General features: G+C 34.0%; 2 protein-coding genes across 3 annotated transcripts in view; one reads left to right on the top strand and one right to left on the bottom strand.

The window, feature by feature from the left end:
• The window catches only part of LOC128992528 (uncharacterized), a 154,895-nt gene that overhangs the window by 73,568 nt on the left and 62,868 nt on the right, over window positions 1-18,459 (top strand). The gene's annotated exons all lie outside the window — the stretch shown is intronic.
• LOC128992525 (rab GTPase-activating protein 1-like) overlaps window positions 1-18,459 on the bottom strand; it is an 81,550-nt gene that overhangs the window by 34,522 nt on the left and 28,569 nt on the right. Inside the window, exon 1 of one of the 2 annotated variants that reach the window (XM_054416146.1) lies at window positions 2,551-2,686. The exons of the other annotated variant lie outside the window; for it this stretch is intronic. The gene's annotated coding sequence lies outside the window, so the exon portion shown is untranslated. Of the gene's footprint in view, window positions 1-2,550; window positions 2,687-18,459 lie in introns of those variants that run through there. 2 annotated transcript variants of the gene reach the window in all.

Genomic DNA, 18,459 nt, shown 5'->3' with positions numbered 1-18,459 from the left:
TAGACCTATAGGCTAACAATGAATCATTGATAATAAATTCATTGAAACATTCTTGCGACCAGGACTGATTGTACGAAATATATAAAAGGTTACATACCACTGTCCAAGTTCATTCTTAAAAAATAGTCTGGGGATGACTAGTTTTGGGTCAAAGACCCATTATCAAATCCACATCAAATTGAAAGTCTATAATCCGATGAAGACTTCCGTCGGATTACAGACTTTCAATTTGATGTGGATTTGATAATGGGTCTTTGACCCAAAACTAGTCATCCCCGGACTATTTTTTAAGACTGAAGACGGACAGTGGTATGTAACCTTTTATGTATTTAATAAATAAATTTCAAATCAAAATTAATAAGTTAATGCACGATTGCTTAAAACCAAACTGATCTTAAAACTGTAGTTAATTCATTAGGTTTAAGTTAAATTCCTTGTAAGTTAACACGTTGACTGCTGAAAACAACGTACAGGCGCTCCCCAGTGGCAGGCGAAGCCCCGCCACGCAACCGAATCAGCGAACGCAATTGGCATTCAAATATTTCAGTCTGACGAATCAAAAAAGAGCAGTGGTGACTGTGCTGCGTTACCCCGAGAGTGGATGTAGTTCACTGAAACATCCAAAGGTAGCAGCACTGCACGGATCCGTATCCAGTGTCTTTGTAATGTGGGTTGAAGAGAAAAAATTCCCGAAACCGGGACAAAAGCATTGCCAGACAGGATTTTACGGAAAATTTTAGTACCAACCTACACCAAAGTAAAGCTCGCATTCTAAGCTGGCAGTCTGGCAACGATTATAACGTCTCCGTCTGAGGCTAAGCTCACACTGACTCAATATATTTCTGTTGGTCTGGTGCCGACTTTTGTCGGCGCGCGCCACATTGAAGTGCTAGCGACGCCGATTTTCGTTAGCAGTCAACGTGTTAAAGACTGTCACTTATTCAAACAATTTCAGTGTGTTTACATTTTGCTAATTAAGATTTCCAGGCCTACAGCAATCAGGTAAAGTAGGCCTACTGACTCAGCATCTAATGAGCTTATTGTTGTGGGATGTTGTGGGACTACCCACTCTAACACAACGAAGATCTATCTATCTATCTATCTATCTATCTATCTATATCTATCTATCTATCTATCTATCCATCCATCTGAAATGTTTATTCAATATAAATTTAGATTTATAGTCCTAGCCACCCTAACTTGAGGCAGCCCATAACCGCACGCCGTATATCTAGTGCGGCCTCGGGCTGCCTCAAGTTAGGGTGGCGAGGACTATAAATACTTTTTTATGCAAATACAGTACCGGTAGGCTACTGGTTTTCTGTTATTTGTTAAAAGAGCTAGAGGACACTCCGTTTTTTGGCAACCCACCGCAATCATAAATATTTTTTATTTAGGTGGTTTTAAGTTTGACACAATCTTTTCCGACTTTGTTGGTCAAGTACAAGTATTCAAGTAAGTAAGTTAAGTATTTTTATGGGTCTGGGGTTCAAGAAGAAAGAAGAGGACTATCTGCCACTCTTTTACTTCAGTTATGACACTTTTATAAACTCACAAAACAGTTTATTATCAAAATGATCTTCTTTCTTCCAAATAAAAGAAAGAATAAACTTTAACTTAACCTAACCGCTGCAGATTAGTGTAAAATATTCTTCTTTAAAATATCCTATGATTTTAAATGTTCATATTCAATACATACCGGTACAATCGATATAATTTAAGTTAGCGTGAAAACAACACCCGATACAATAGACATCAAAATACTTTAAGTTAGTACCGTACTTTAATATGAAATGGCTATGTAGGTATTGCCAAGTATGAATTGAGATGAGTTGCATGATCTTGTAGTCATGTTTGGGACTATGACCGACACCCTCCTTAGATAAGAATAATATTTCATCGGCTAAGATCGTAGATTCTCTGCAGAAATTTCAAAATGTTCAGTTTTGGGGCCGAAGAATTAAGTGGGATAAACTTGAATGAGTTCGCGAACCAGCATGATCGGACTATGGGAACAGGGGTTTATGGGGGGTTTTATGGGGTAAAAATAGGTTTTTCCCATTTTTGACCCTAAAAACACAAAATTTCACAATTTCTTTTAAACCAGGAAGCTTTCTCAAGATGCTTGCATACACACAGGTTCACAACCATCAAAATTAATTAGAAGTCTAGAGATAGGTGGCATGTAAACTAGGAAATTACTGTGATACATGTTGTGTTGGCATTTTAGAAAGAAATGCAGTATCAACATTCCTTAAAGCAATCACTCAAGCTGAATGAGTGCATTTTATGATACAGTAGGCCTAATGTGGGTTTTAAGTTTTAACAAATTGGAACGTTGTTGAAATCATTGTAGGCCTATATAGAACAATTCAAGAATAGTAAATGTAACACAATCATCAAGAATCTTAACGGTAAACGAACAACAAGAAACCGAAAGACAGCAATTTGCTTGAGAAAAAAGAATTTTCATCCAGACTACTGTGTTTATGTTATTATCATAAGTACTTACTTCTATTTACTTTTACTATACATTGTTCATCAACATACCTTAGCCAACCTCCAATACCATCTCAAGCTTAAAATAAATAAACATTTAATATTTTAACGAGTGTTTCACATTAAACTTCTTCTAGTCGATAATTTTTGTGACCACAACAGAAGACGCAATCTGACAATAACTCAATCATCACCTGTCAAACAAATACCAAATCCAGTGTTGCCACCTCGTTGTTGCGATTTTACCCTAAAGGCGGGCTAAAATTACCCTAAATTACCCTAAATCTACTTTGAGCTACCCTAAAAATTACCCTAAATGTTAATATTTGTGTTAAATACTATAAAACAATGTTAAAACGATGCAAATCTTACATAAGATGGTTAATTATACTCAATAAGGTTTCAATATCAATCAATATACATGAAATTATAATCGATTCTCGAAAACAACCCGAGAAAGTACAAACATGTTGATCAGCTCTATCGTACTGTAGAAAAATGTCGAACCAAGAGTTATTGTATTTTTTAATTGTATTACTACTTTTTTTTTACAATCATCACTTTAACAGTACGGTACCATCAAAGCTTCAATCTATAAATACAGTAATTTTTTGACACAATTGGTAAAATAATCCTATTCAACTCATAGCAAGAAGTAATAAATTAAAAATATTTCATTATTTTATTATAAAGTGTTGTGAAATCAAATACAATCTAAAACAGATAATTCACAATTACCGGTATTGATTAAATCGATTATGGAAAATTTATCGTAGCAATTTTAGCAATCAGCAATTGATTTAAACCGATTGAGTCACATATGACGGGTTTTCCATTATATGTATGTTTTTTGCAACATTTTGAAGTTTTTTCATGATTTTAGATAAATTTTCCATTGTTATGCTAAATTTTTGTTTTACCCTAAAATTACCCTAAATCTACCATTACCCTAAACTTTACCCTAAGACTGGTAAATTACCCTAAAAAAGGGTAATTACCCTAAAAGTGGCAACACTGACCAAATCTTTAGGCCATTACAAATCAGCTGGTGGCTAGAAAACAACACGCCATTGGCGCCAGGGTGAGAGGCGCACACTTCTTTACCATGCAGACAAGTACTGTATATACACAGTAACTATACATGTAACTTGTATACACTGTCTATACATGTAACTATTAGCATAGATAAAACATACTCCCTTATGCCTATTAGTATTTCAAGTATTTGTCATGGAGTAGATTATTAAATCATTTAATAAATACTAATAGCACCGAATAGAGTTGTTCATGTATTTTTTGTGTCCAAATGAATTTTAGAAATACTTTAGTTATAATTTCTTGGTTGCAAGGCCCACAACGGGGGATCCACCCTGTAAATGTAGAGATTAACTGATATAATGGGATCGTATAATCTTTTATATAGGTAATGGGCAGATACAGCACTTTTAATTAAAACAAAATAAAGTTATTCGATTCCCGATTTTCAAAGTACGAGTACCACGGTACATTTATAATTTAGCGCTGATAATTCCAATCTAATGAAACACTAACAAATACCACAATTTGAATTTGAAGCGCTGAAGCGCTCAGAGTTCATGGCTAAGTTTAAAGTCCTCAAAATTCATAAAGTACAGTTTGGGGTGGCACACATTTGACGAGAAGGTAACATTTTACTCAAGGGCAGTCAGGATTTTGTTATATTATTTTATTGAACTTTTCCAACTTGTCTTTTGTTTTAAACTACACAACGTTTATTGAGGTGGATAAACTCCTTCCGGTATCAAGTGAATATATAGCCTACTAATTAATCTAAATTGGCCCTCAAAAGGTGGCCAGTCACAAAAACTTCATGCTGAAAAACAACTATTTACAACATATATACAACAATAAATAACAATCTGAAAAGTCTAATTAAATAATATAACATAAGGTATTAAAAACCAACGTCATTATGAATTTTAAAAACGCTGTAGTAAGGAATTCCCAAGGTTTTTATGCTACTCGGAAATATGTACGTAGCCATAAAAGGCTATGACATAGCACTTGGGAATTAATTACTTCATCATGAGCTAGTTTCTATTTTTCATTTTCAATTGCAAAATTCCAAAAATACTCTGATTGGACAATTTGTTTTAATTATTGTTTCTGAACTATAACACTTCTTAACACCTGACTGGCAATAACGTTTCAATTGTAACTACAGTCGGGACCACATAAGTTTGCAGTTAGTGGCCGCCAATCACAAGACAAGGCTATTTCGACGTTGCAACATCGACAATGACAATTTTACAATTCTTCTGGTTGTAATAAAATTAGAATTGTTCTCAATTCCTGTAAAAGGATTAATTACTGAAAACAAATCAAACTTAGAAACAATTAAACATTGTACGGTTCAACTTTTGTGGAAATTAGACCGTTCGAACTAAATCACAGAAAAAATCAATTCTTTTTTAAATGTAGCATTTTCATCATTGTTTTTATTCTAGAAAACTTACAAAAAGTAAACATAAATCAACTATCAAAATTATACAATTAAAATACAGCTGATTTTCAGATTTATAAAATATTAAGCATAAGTCCAGTCAAATATAAGCGTTGATCATAACTTCATCAGTCATTTTCACATCCTCCCACCTTGAGGAATGTAAGGTAACTTGTTCCTCAACACAAGGTTTTTATTGGAGAAACCGTTTTGGTTGTTTAACCATCCGTCCACTTCTAGTCACAGTTTTCTTATCTATCACTTTATTATCCTGCTTCGTTTTGTTCCTATTTTTTTCATTTTTCAGGAACTCTTCTTTCTCACAATTTTGTATTTCAAGAGGGTAAATTTTTTGGATAGTCCGCAAAATTATTCCTGAATTCGTCTTGAGTTTTGCTAGGCGAATTTTACCATCTCTACCCGGTATGAGTTCTTTTACGACTGCCAAAGGCCAATTTAGACGTCTTTTGTCGTCCGTCTCCACAATGACAACTTCTCCAGCTTGTATGTCCCTTGTTGACCTTTTCGACTTCATCATTAGTGCTCCCAAATACTCACTCCGAAATCTCTTTCTCAGATCTTCTTTTAACTTTTGGCAGTACCGGACCCTGCGGTTCAACTCTCCGTGATTAATTTTGTCCACATCAGGTGTTCCAGTTTCTTTAATGTCAGTCAAGAACATTGCTGGAGTCAAAGGTATTAAGTCATTTACTTCGTTAGAGATGTATGTGAGGGGACGTGCATTTAAAACTGATTCACAGTCACAAAGGATAGTCTGGAATTCTTCATAAGTCAAACTTGAGTTGCCCAAACATTTTCGAAGAAGTTGCTTCATCATCCCTATCAATCTCTCCCACCAGCCACCCCACCAAGGTGATGAAGGGGGATTGAATTTCCATTTAATTCGCTGGACCGAACTGTACTCCTGGATTTTATCCCAGTCAACTTGTGTAAAGGCATTGTTTGCGCCAACAAAGTTGGTCGCGTTGTCGCTGTATACAATTGAGGGTCTGCCTCTTCTAGCTATGAATCTTCTCAAAGCCTGTAGAAATGCTTTAGTTGACAAACTTGAAACTAGTTCTAAATGAACTGCGCGATAAACAGCACAGGTAAAAAGACATATCCAAGCCTTCTGACCATCTCGCAAATATATTGGTCCTGCAAAATCGACACCACTAATTTGAAATACTGCAGCATCTTTTACTCTGTCTTCTGGAAGACCAATGGGCCCAGTTTGTAGACTTTTCCCTTTGTATCTTAGACACTTCACACAAGACGATACTACAGATTTTACTGTTTTCCGCCCACTTAATATCCAATAGTCTTCACGCAAAATGCTTAATAAATACTGAACTCCTGCGTGACAAGCCTTGATATGCTTAGAGCGTATTAAAATTTGCACAACAGGATGTTTCGATGGTAGTACTATTGGTGTCCTGAAGTTTTCGTGGTCTTTTCTGTCAGTAAGCTTCGACTTTACACGAATCAAACCATTTTTATCTTCAAAAGGACATAAAGTTGCAAGTTTAGCATCTTTCAGCCCACAAAAACTCTCTTTCTGGACTAGTTTCCAAACATTGGCTTCAGCTTTTTCTATTTCTTCCAGGGTTAAGGAACCATTTACTTTTTCACTTCTACGGCAATTATTATAAAATCTATTTATCCATGCTACCATACGCACGATCTTTTCAAAATTGCTGAAGTATTTATAATACCAGCCTGACTTAGTTTCTTCAGCATTCGTACAAACTGATACGATTCCTTTCTTCTTTTCACTGTGGATTTCTTCGTCGTTGTAAATCATTTTAACTTTTGGCCATTCTTCTGGAGGCTGTCTTAGCCACTGAGGGCCCTCCCACCATTTACAATCAACTAGACCCTTAGCCGAGCATCCTCTACTAGCTACATCAGCGGGGTTTAGGTTTCCAGGTACATACCTCCAAGAGTCTTTACAAGATAATGACCTTATTTCTTGACATCTATTCCAAACAAAAGTAGCCCAATTGTCTTCTCGTTGAATCCAAGATATGACTGTGGTTGAATCGCTCCAAAAATGTGTTTCTAAATCAGAGATATTAAGGCTATCGAAGATTGACCTTCCAATTCTGGCTCCAATTGTGGCTGCTAATAGTTCCAGTCGAGGGATTGATAGGTCTTTCACTGGTGCTACTCGTGACTTTGCTGCTACGAAATGAAGATTGACTGATCCATTGACCTCAGTCCTTAGAAATGCGACAGTAGCATATGCGAATTTACTAGCGTCACAAAATATATGCAAACTAAAAGTACCATCCTCCCCAGCGAAAAAACGAGGTATGTTAATCTCATTTAAATATCCCAGATCTTTGTACCATTTCAGAAAGTCACATCTTATGTCATCTGAAACCTCTTGATCCCATTTGAATTTCATGGACCAAGTCCTTTGCAATAGAATCTTAGGGAGCAGTGTTACTGGGGAAGAAATCCCAACAACATCATAAACTTTGTGAGTAATAGAAAGCATTTTACGCTTTGTAACTACTTGCAAGTCAACTGATTTGAGAAAATCAACATTAAGTTTAAGCACGTCAGTTCTCTTGTCCCACAGCATACCTAATACACCAACAGGTTGAGTAGTAGGTGAGAGAGTTTTGTCAGTAAACTCCCACCCTCTAAGTTCAAATTTCCCATCTAAAAATAAACTAGTTGCTTGGGAAATGAAATCATTCAGTTCACTTTCAGAGCTCACACTTGTTACACAATTGTCGACATAGAAACTATGCACGAGCTGTTCGACATAAGGCTTGGAATATCCATTTCCCCTTATAGCAAAACTTAAATGATAGTTAATAGTAGCTGCCAGTAAAAATGGACTGCAGGTCACACCAAAAACTACTCTTTTGTGTCTATAAATTTTGAGGTTTCCATCATCATCATACCACAAAAATCTTAGGAAATCTCTATCGGACTTAGACAAACTGATTTGCAAAAAAGCTTTCTTAATGTCAGAAATGACACCTATTTCTTTTAATCTGAAGCGAAACAGAATGGAAGGAATTAATTCAATCAAATTAGATCCCTTACTGAGACAGTCATTCAATGAAGGTTGATTATACTCCTTAGCGGATGCATCAAAGACAGGTCTTACCTTTGTTGTACTGTTTTCCTTGTAGACGGGCCGATGAGGCAAATAATGTCCCAACTTACCAAAGTCAGCAGTGTATGGGACTTCTTCAATTATACCTTCTTGTTCCCATTCTTTGAACGTGGCATCATAAACATCATATGTTTTCTTTTCCTGGAGTTTTTTCACTGTTGATTCAAGTCTCTTGACCGCTATGTTGACATTGGTCGGCAAGGGTGGATGGCCTTCTCTCCAAAGTAAAGGCACCTCATAACGTCCGTCATCATTGATCTGAACAGATTTGTTGAAAAACTCTGTAGCTTCAACTTCTTCTTCAATCTTGTTCTTCCTTGAATTCGGATCTTCAATTCCGATGACATCTAATTCCCATAGCTGTGAGATTGTTTTGTCCTTCAGCAACATTGTATGAGTAGTCATGACGTTAGGGGAGTCTGTAGATACCACTGCTGTAGATGGAGTCTTTCCTAACAAGGTCCATCCTAACAAGGTTCTTACTGCAACGAGACCTGAACTCAAAATTATTCGCTCATCCATTAAAAGTTTTCCAGCGACATCTGCACCAATCAAAATATCAATTGGCCCTGAATGAGTATCAGAAATTATTACTCCTAACTCCTGTAACTCCTTCATCCAATTCCCCAGTCCCGCAACTGGTAAAGCATTGCATATTTTTATTTTATCTAGAACTTCAAAATTGCAAGCGTAGTTTGTCTCTGGGTTACTAAGTCTGACTCTATAACAAGTGTGTTCTTCAACTTCACTACTAACCCCACCGAACAGTGAATGTTGTAGCCTCTCTTTTCGAATGGCTTTATACTTCATTTCTTTTGCAAGATTCTGAGATATATAGGATCGCTGCGATCCTGTGTCAATTAGCGCTCGCACAAACTTAACCTTATCATCGCTTTTGATGCATACACTTAGCGTTTGCAATAAGACCTCTGATCTTGTATTAGCAGACAATGAATTTTCAACTTGTGCTTCAGAGACTTTATTGCCACTGTCATCTTGCTTAACTCCCTGCCTACACATTAAAGGGACATGTCGTCCACTGCAAATGTTGCATTGCAATTTGGCTTTGCAATATTTGGCTAGATGTTTTGGTTTCAAACATAAATAGCAAAATCCCCTTTTCTTCAAAATATTTGACTTTTCATCATAGGAGAGTTTTCTAGCACTAAAGCAATTCTCACTACCATGTGAACCTTCACAAAATATACATTTCAGAGTTGATTTAGACGGTACATCAACTAAGTCTGAAGCGGATGGAATTCTAGAGTCATTAGTTGTACTAGGTGAATTTAAGTTTGGTCTTCCTACTGATTTACCCGTACTTTGTGTCAAATTTGATTTATTCTTAATAGAACCGCTCCTATGCTGACTTACCGACTGACAAGATTCAAAGCCATCCATAGCTAGTCTTATTCTTTCTTCTGATTCAACTTCACCTTTTAGAAAGAGAACAAGGGACTCTAACTTTGTTTTAAGATCTATAGGTTTATCCCCTGAACTACAAAGTGATCTTTGCCATGCCCTAAGACGTTCCTCAGAGAGACATGACTCAACTAAGGGGTACAGTAAGGCTGCACACTTTTCAGTAGTTACCCCCAAAGTATCTAAAGCTCTAAGTTGAGTTTCAATCCTATCATACAAAGTTGAAATGGGAATCTTTTCAATAGAGTTTTGAAAAGTTATTTTCAAAAGTTCCCTAACATAGATTTCCGTTTGTAAGTCTTCTCTCCCAAACCTGGACTTCAGACATTCAATCACTTTGGGGTAATTGTCAGCTATAGGGGGGAAACTAGTGACTATTTCCCTAGCCCTAGATTTGGGTTCAGTAGCTTGAATAAGATATTGAAATTTATCTTCATCTTTAAGTTCAGAGTCTAAATGAATCTTTTGGAATTGGCTCCAAAAGTGTAGCCAATTTTTCAAATTTCCATCAAATTTAACAAACTCGATTTTAGGAAGTTTTATTCTAGCTTTTGAGGTATTCGGTTTACTTGAACATGATTTACTACAACTTGAAGCTACATCCTCATTAGATTTCAAAGTCAAACTGTCAAATTTAGCTTTTATAAGAAAGAACTTATTTAAATACTCATCCGATCCGCTGAGTTCTTCGGTGAGTTGCTCCTCCGGACAGTCTGATTCGAGAAGTTTTTCCAGTAGCTTATCATTGAGTTCATTAAGTTGGTCGTTCTTTTTCTCTAATAGTTTCATACTTGCTTCGATTTCAGGGTAATCATGGTCGTTGGAATTCAATCTGTCCAAGATACTTTGCGAAAGAGTTGTAAACGATCTCCGAATTACCGTTCTCTGTTTCTTAAGTCGATTTATTTCGATCATTTCTTGTCCTGTCACGGTCGCCATGTTTTACAATTCTTCTGGTTGTAATAAAATTAGAATTGTTCTCAATTCCTGTAAAAGGATTAATTACTAAAAAAAAAAAAACAAACTTAGAAACAATTAAACATTGTACGGTTCAACTTTTGTGGAAATTAGACCGTTCGAACTAAATCACAGAAAAAATCAATTCTTTTTTAAATGTAGCATTTTCATCGTTGTTTTTATTCTAGAAAACTTACAAAAAGTAAACATAAATCAACTATCAAAATTATACAATTAAAATACAGCTGATTTTCAGATTTATAAAATATTAAGCATAAGTCCAGTCAAATATAAGCGTTGATCATAACTTCATCAGTCATTTTCACAGACAACACTAATTAAAATATACAAATCACTATTTTCAAATCAGCTGGTATTATTAGATTTGGCAACACCGCACCGTTCTCATTGGTCCATTCAAAACCATATGGTAAATAGGCTCCTCCCTCAACTGCAAACTTATGTGGTCCCGACTTTAGGTAGGTAGCCCAAAAGAGTGTAGTGCTCGCATTTAGATCTTAAAGGTTATTGGTCTGATCTTGAGCATGTTAATTGGATTTTGGAACCAAAAGCCATTGGGCTTTCAATTATAACGATGCCATCTAACAAAAGGAAAAATTAAAACATGCCAATGTGGAAAAACACGCATAACTTTGGAATTGATTTCAGGAAACGAAATAAGAAACAGAAGCAACTATTTTTCCAATTAAATACTTTGATACTTAACACCTTTCATTGAAATCATTATTTTTCAATTAGTACAACTAAAATATATCAATACAATTCGGAATCAAAGTAAATTGATCAAACCAACAATCGTCTAATGAGGTCGCAAATGATGATCACCATTCGATTGATTGTCGACAACAACATGCTCATCAATAAACACACACACTTGAGAGAATATCTGCTTTCAACATTAATTCATTACAGCATTAATTACCATTTCTGCCCTCTTGAACGCCTCATATAAAGCAGTTCATCATTACGATAACTCATTAACTCATTGGAGTTAGCCGAGTATTGCGAGTTTGAAGACCAATGTGAGTGATATTTTGTATTATTGCAAGTGTGATGTCATGCTTCAGTGTGGTGGCCGAGCTTTTCTCAGCGATAATATTGTATAGTATAATGTTTTATGTGACTTGTAAGAGTGATTTATTTTTTTGTAAAAAATATTATTTACAATAACTTTTAGAGTGTTGTCTCTTGATGCAGTTAATTTTAAATTTAGGTCTTTAATAGGTCAGCCGTTTCAAAATAACATTTTTATGATGACAATTAATTTAACAGTCATGTATAATTCTGAAAATATCGTGTAAAGTGTATACAAAATTAATGTATTTGTAACAGCATGACTTGTAAAATGTCTGGCCGTAGTCAACCTTTGAAATTCAATATTACGATCACGATTGCAGTAAAATTGAAGAAAAAACCAAGTGCCCAAAGATTTTTTAAGGGTAGATTATCTGGTATTTCTTGTGTTTTAATGCCACCGGCATTTTACAATTTTTTTTATAAAAAGGTCCTAACCCTGATCTTGTCATCGTCTAACGTGTCAAACGGGATTTCACGGGATTTGAACCCGGGACCTCAGGGACCACTAGACCAGCTCGCCCCCCAGCCAGATAATAGTATTGTAGTCCAGGTGTAAATAGATAAACATAAAAAGGTAACATATTTCCTCAATTTTTTTTGATTGTATTACTATTCCCTTATTTCAATAGATGGATTGAAATGCCCATTCAAAATAAAATACTGGAGGATCAGCAACATACGTAATGATAAGATACTAGCAGCTTTGCTAAGAAAGATGGTGAGGGTGGAAATGAAGATATATTTTGTGTTATCTCTTAAATGTTACAAACACAGTGAAAAGTACTTTCTATCACAAGCCTTCATAATCTATACTAGATAAAAATCTATTGGTGTCCGTCTGTATGTTTGTACTCAATCACGTAAAAACGACTGAAAAACTGGACTTAAATTTTACAAATATATAGTTACTATACCAAGGATCACAAAGTTCCCACCATTTGGTTTTTCGTACCTTTTGAAATGGTAATTTTAGATTAATACGATTAATTACGATAGAGGTAGGTGATACCTATGTCTACATTTAACATTAGACTTCATGTAGATTTCACATTCTATCCTAGTAATGAACAATTATTTATGAGTGTTTCGTGGTTACATGTACTGATATTTCCAACGACTTCCTCTTAGCGTAACTTTCCCTTCTTGACATAAATATTGTTTCAATTTTGTAAAATTTAGTCGTAAGCTGATACACTAATATTTAACACAATTTTATGCACAAACAATTAAAAAAGAAACTAATTTGTATGCACTTGCCTTTGGTGTCTATAAAATAGTAGGCCTAAGTGTGTAACTGTTTTTGTTTATTTTAACAGTAAGTGTGCAAATGTTTTTGTTTGTTCCTATGGTCAATAATAAGTGTGTAACCGTTATTTTAATTTGTTATAATCAATGGTTACTGTATAACGGTTTTCGTAAGCAAGAATAACCTGTTTTGATTCATGAAAATAAATGCCCTACCATAATAATAACCAGGTGGTGTAAATATTGTTTGTTGATGTTTTATTTTTATTGAAAACAGTAATGTGATGAAGAAGGACTTCCTTGTTTCGAGTTTTCTTTACAACAGTTGGTAAGTTTAAAGTTTTTGATACATTTATTGTGATTTAATTTTTTTAACATGCTGGACTTTACTTATTTTATTTACACTGTTTTGTATTTCAATTTGCAATAAGCACAATTCAAACATACAAGCCCCTGACGAAGGACGGGTACTCTGCAAGGAACTACTACTACTTAATTTAAAATTCTAAGCAAATTTCCTCTACATAAGTGGTCTGTACACAAATTTTCCCTACAAAAATATTCTCTACACAAATTTACCCTACACAAATTTTCATCACATAAAATCCCCCTACTCAAATTTTCCTTACAAATAATGTTCCTACAAAAATTTTCTTCTACACAAAGTATAGTATTTCTTAACACTATTATCAATCAGTGGTATATACAATAGAGCTAAGAGACATAGGATTGTATTAACAATGTTTGTGTCCCCTCCCTATATCAATTATAATTAGCCTATTCATCTTTGTTATACATTTATTTATTGAGAATCACGTGTAGCTTAAATTTTAATAGTTGGAAAGATGATTCAATGTGTTCAATTAATTTATTTAACTAAGTTTGGAATTAAATAATTAATGTAATTTAATTTAACAGCTAATTAATTGATTGGATTTAGTTACTAATTATGTAATTGAGTTCATTAAATTATTTAATTTAGTTTTTGATTGAAAAGAGTCTCATGAATTAATTAATTGATAGAATTAGGCTATGTCAAAAACATAATTTTAATCTTTGAAAAATAAATTTTTTCTCAGACAGTTGGGTTTTAGTGATTCAACAGAAACTTAAAAACTAGCCACAATGACTAATCTAATTGAGGTCGAAGAAAATGTTGACCCAACCATATAATAGTGTCAAATTTTGTAATGAATTACCTCAGACCTTAAATGTAAAATTAATATATACTAACTTTAAACAAAATAAAATAGCACTTACTATTTAAGAAGAGACTGTTCATGGATATTATTTAGGTTTAGGACTTATTTTATTATTGAGACGTTGTAAAAGGGGTATATAGTTTTTTTTTTTTTTTTTTTTTTTTTTAGCACAATCAATTATTTATTATCTTGCAATTAAATATTCACTCTGATAATTACACAGACTCTTGCAGTAATACTTTTTCAAACAAAAAAAAACTTTTTATAGCCTATAAGTTTTTTTTTTCAAGTTAAGAATAAAATCAAAGCGTTGATATGTGGTGACAGAAGGGGTGGTTTACTGTTACGGGGGACATAAAATGTAGCGGACCTCACATAACTCCTGTACTGTTGGTAATTACGTGCAACCCCAAAACATTACCCTCCCCTCCCTCTCCACCCCCTTAACAACCCACACAGAGGACAAAAAGATGTTACACAATTGGTAAGGCAGAACGTGTTTTAAACAATTTGATGGATGACATGGTGGGTGGAAGACTTAAAGTTTTTGGAGTTGGAGGTGGCGTGTTAAAAGTTAAGTTTCGCAAAATTAATTTGTGAAAATAGTTAATTTAATATTTACTAGAGCGAGAGGGATTCGATTCACGGCACACCCACAATGGGTTTGGACTGCCTTCCTTAACAGCTGATCCTGATCATTGGGCTTTGAATAAGTTGATCGTGGCTAAACAGCTGATCTTAGTCTGTAACAAAGCTACACAGATCATCTCACACCATTCTACATTCATCCTTCTCTCATTAGCCATTAAGAAAATTCTATCTTTTGTGTAGTTGTTAAGCATGTACTATACCATATATACTATTATCTATTGTAAAAATATGTGTTAGCCATCAAATTTTTCATATGTATTGTTTGGTTGGAATTTTTAGCATATTAGAATATTATTGTAAATGGTTGTTACCGTCAAATAAATAAATAAATAAATAAATAAATATAAATTTGGGGAAAATACGCAACTAGGTGGCGTCCCCATCTCAGTGATTGATAATTACAAGCGTTTTTATCTCCTCTATTCTATACATCCTTGAAAAAAGTCACAAGTGTAGACAAAAAAAGGGTAGTAAAATAAACACTGCAGGAATTTTACACTCTAGTAAAATTCCTAGGGTGGCAAACAGGTTTCAAAAACTTTCAAAACCCCAGTATTCCCTTACAAAACTTTTACTGTCAAATATTTTTTTATTGTCAAAAAATTTGAATATTTTAAAATTGTTAGTTCAACCATTGACTTGTTAATACTGAATTCTGTCATCTACAATATGTGGACAGACCGTGGATAAAAAAAAATAATGGTATTTGATGTAACATAATTGAGCTATGGCATAAAACAATTTTCCTTTAATTCGGCTATGTTAACAGTTGTCGTATTTTTCAGAAATTAGTAATTGACATTAGCTATAATTGTAATTTCTTTTTCTTATTTTACAAAATTGTCCATTGCGGTAGACATACTTTGAGGTCTAGAGTTATCTATATAAATTTGTATCCGTGCATGTTTTTTTCTGTTGCATGTGTAACACAATTATTAAACTGGTATCTTGTTAGCCTTAGAAATAAAAATTCAGATAGCTGGAGAAAGACTAACTTAACGAACCAAAATTTTGCTAACCTTAACTTAACCGTTATTAAAATTGTAACTATAATAATGTATACAGTCCAGTACCGTAACTCTAGTTCGAGTTTTATTTATCATATCTTTTCTTTTTGTCAAAATTTGCATTAACTTAACAAAGGCGTCAAATTTAAGACTTTTGCCAATGATTACTAAAACCTATAGGTTTTATAGTTCGGCCGCTTAGAAAGCGACCTCCTCCAGCATTGGTTTAGCATTAGCGCACAGGTCGTTTTCTAAGCGGCCGAACTACAGTAGCAATTGCTTTTGAGGTGTCGTGAAAGAACACTTCTTTCAAAACCTGCAATACCCTAGGGAACAGCAACTATTTAGACTCATCGTCAGTTTATAGACACAGTCAGCACATTTATTGATACGTGTTTTCGGTGTCTATAATATGTGGTGGTAACAAATAATGTAGATGATTGCATTTACAAAATGTATATGGACTCATTTTGTAAATATTTTTTAATTTCCGCATTTTTCCTCTATAACACATTTCATCCAAAACACACGATGACAACGTCTTGAAAATTCCCAACTCCTAATTAATTCCCGAAACTTTGCACCGAACATGATGAATGTGACACCACAATAGTAAACTCTTCCCTCCAAAACCCATCTCATTTCCCGCGAAAACCCACACAAGACAAAGCGTCAAAGTAATGAGTAGGTGACGTTGTCCAACAATGTATCACGTCAGCCAATCAGGTGGAAGCTTTGCTGAAGCGTGGTGGGGAGGGCGTGTGGGGGTGGGGGGTGGTTACTGCCTACAGGTGTCAGTTTCCCGCCGAACGCCAGTAGTTTACCCGCGCTTTTGCCAACCCCGCCATGTAAGCAATTGCCCGGGACTCGTTGCCAAGTACATCTCTTTCTGCAAGACCGTCTTTAAAAGACTTAACGGCAAGAATACCGCCTAAAAGGTAAAAATTATTTTATGAAACAAAGTTGGGGATTTATTATAGCAGGACGCCATCCAATATTTTTACTGTTATTTTAAGTTGTAAAAGAAAGCTTAAGTCTAACTTAAAATATGTAAAGTATACGTGTATCAATTATTTAAACTTTATTAAGAAAAGAAAATAACATAAAAACCAATAGAAAAAACAAGTTTAGGGGAGATTCACACAAAACAAAATGTGAAATTATCAAAATCTAAATTTGTCTCAAAATACAGTTAAAATGGGTTTTTATGAGACGGGAAATAAACTATAGTCCGTTTTATTAGGTAATTATTTGAAGAAAGTAGTCTATACTTACAGGTGTTTTAGATATATTTATAAAACCTTTGAGTAATATTCTTCTTCTTATACGAGAGAATAATTTTTTAAAGTTTTATCATCTATCTGATCCACAATTGAGCTCTAAGGTCATAGTATCAATATGTCAGCTAAATATAACATAATATTGAAAAATCAAAATAAAACTAAAGCTAAATTAAAAAAAAATACTTATATCATCTATAAAGTGTGTAAGCTTGTGGTATGTTTAGTTGTGACGTTAAATGCATATTTGTAGGCCTACTGTGAAATTCATTTATTCTAATATCACCAGTTATTTTATCCTCATAAATTCTTGTTTTATTTCATCAATTTGTACTGGAGTGTAGCTATACTGTTACACTAACTTATTTTAATAAACTTAAACCTATGTATGCTATGTAGTATTTTACGCAAATAAATTCAACTTTATTGTTCCTCTTTTCATAGTATTGCATTATTGATTGGTGGATTTATTATGTATGTGAAAAGAGTATTTTAAGAGTATTAAAGTAAAAAAATGTATAAATGAAATTTAGTGAGATCTATTAAGCTTTTACCTAAAAATTAGCTTCCCAAAGAATTATTTTAAGTTTTTTTTAAATGTTTGAGGCTGATATTTCAATTATCAATTAAGATGGGGGTGCCACTAGGTGCGTATTTTAACCTAAATATGAGTGAATTTCACCAACAGGAACTCTCGAACTATGTTCTGTGGATATGAAAATTATTTAACATATTGATTCGTCTTGTTGGCAACAATTAAACCATTTTTTCACGTTTTCAAGGAACATTATCTTTTGAGAAAACTTCATGTCGAACACATATCAACCGCATACTTGAAAGAAAGGGCTTGACGAGAAACTTATCCCAATTAAATGGCTTAAATCAGTTTAAAATATTAAAGACCCATCAGCTGTTACATTTGTTTGTATTCATATCTTGATTGTTTACTTCTTTCATGAGTAATCTTTTGATTTTCATTATAGATGTTTATGTGAGTTTTGTTTCTGCAAATACACAAGAGATTTTCATTTGAATAATCAATAAATGCGATTGAGATTTTCCTAATCCTTGGTAAGTGTGTGACTGTTTTTACTTAAGATTTAGATACCCAAAATATTCTCTTACCCCGTTGCGAAGCACGGACACACCAACAAGTTTTTTATTAACAAGTTAACAATCTAATTCTGCTACACAGCTTATTCAATTGAACGAAAATTATGCCATACAAACTTTTTGTATTTTTTAATCAATAGAGAATTGACTTTTTTTACAATTACAATACTGTTGCTTAAATTAAACAAAGAGAACCAATATAGAGTCAGTGAAATAGTTTACTGTCGAGGAAAAAGTTTAGACACTCGAGTCAGAAGCTCTACAACAGAGAAGTAACCAAACTAATTAGAAGACGGATATCTAAAAATCCCGTTGTTTTATTCTACGTATTGCTGTGAAAATAATATTTTTAGTTTGTTTAAAAAAA

This window comes from Macrosteles quadrilineatus, unplaced genomic scaffold (genome assembly GCF_028750875.1).
Source record: "Macrosteles quadrilineatus isolate MER2022 unplaced genomic scaffold, UCM_ALF_1.0 Scaffold_4__1_contigs__length_99947679, whole genome shotgun sequence".
Classification (NCBI taxonomy): domain Eukaryota; kingdom Metazoa; phylum Arthropoda; class Insecta; order Hemiptera; family Cicadellidae; genus Macrosteles; species Macrosteles quadrilineatus.
Note: the sequence above shows the minus strand (reverse complement) of the source record. Positions and strands in the feature narration are given on the sequence as shown.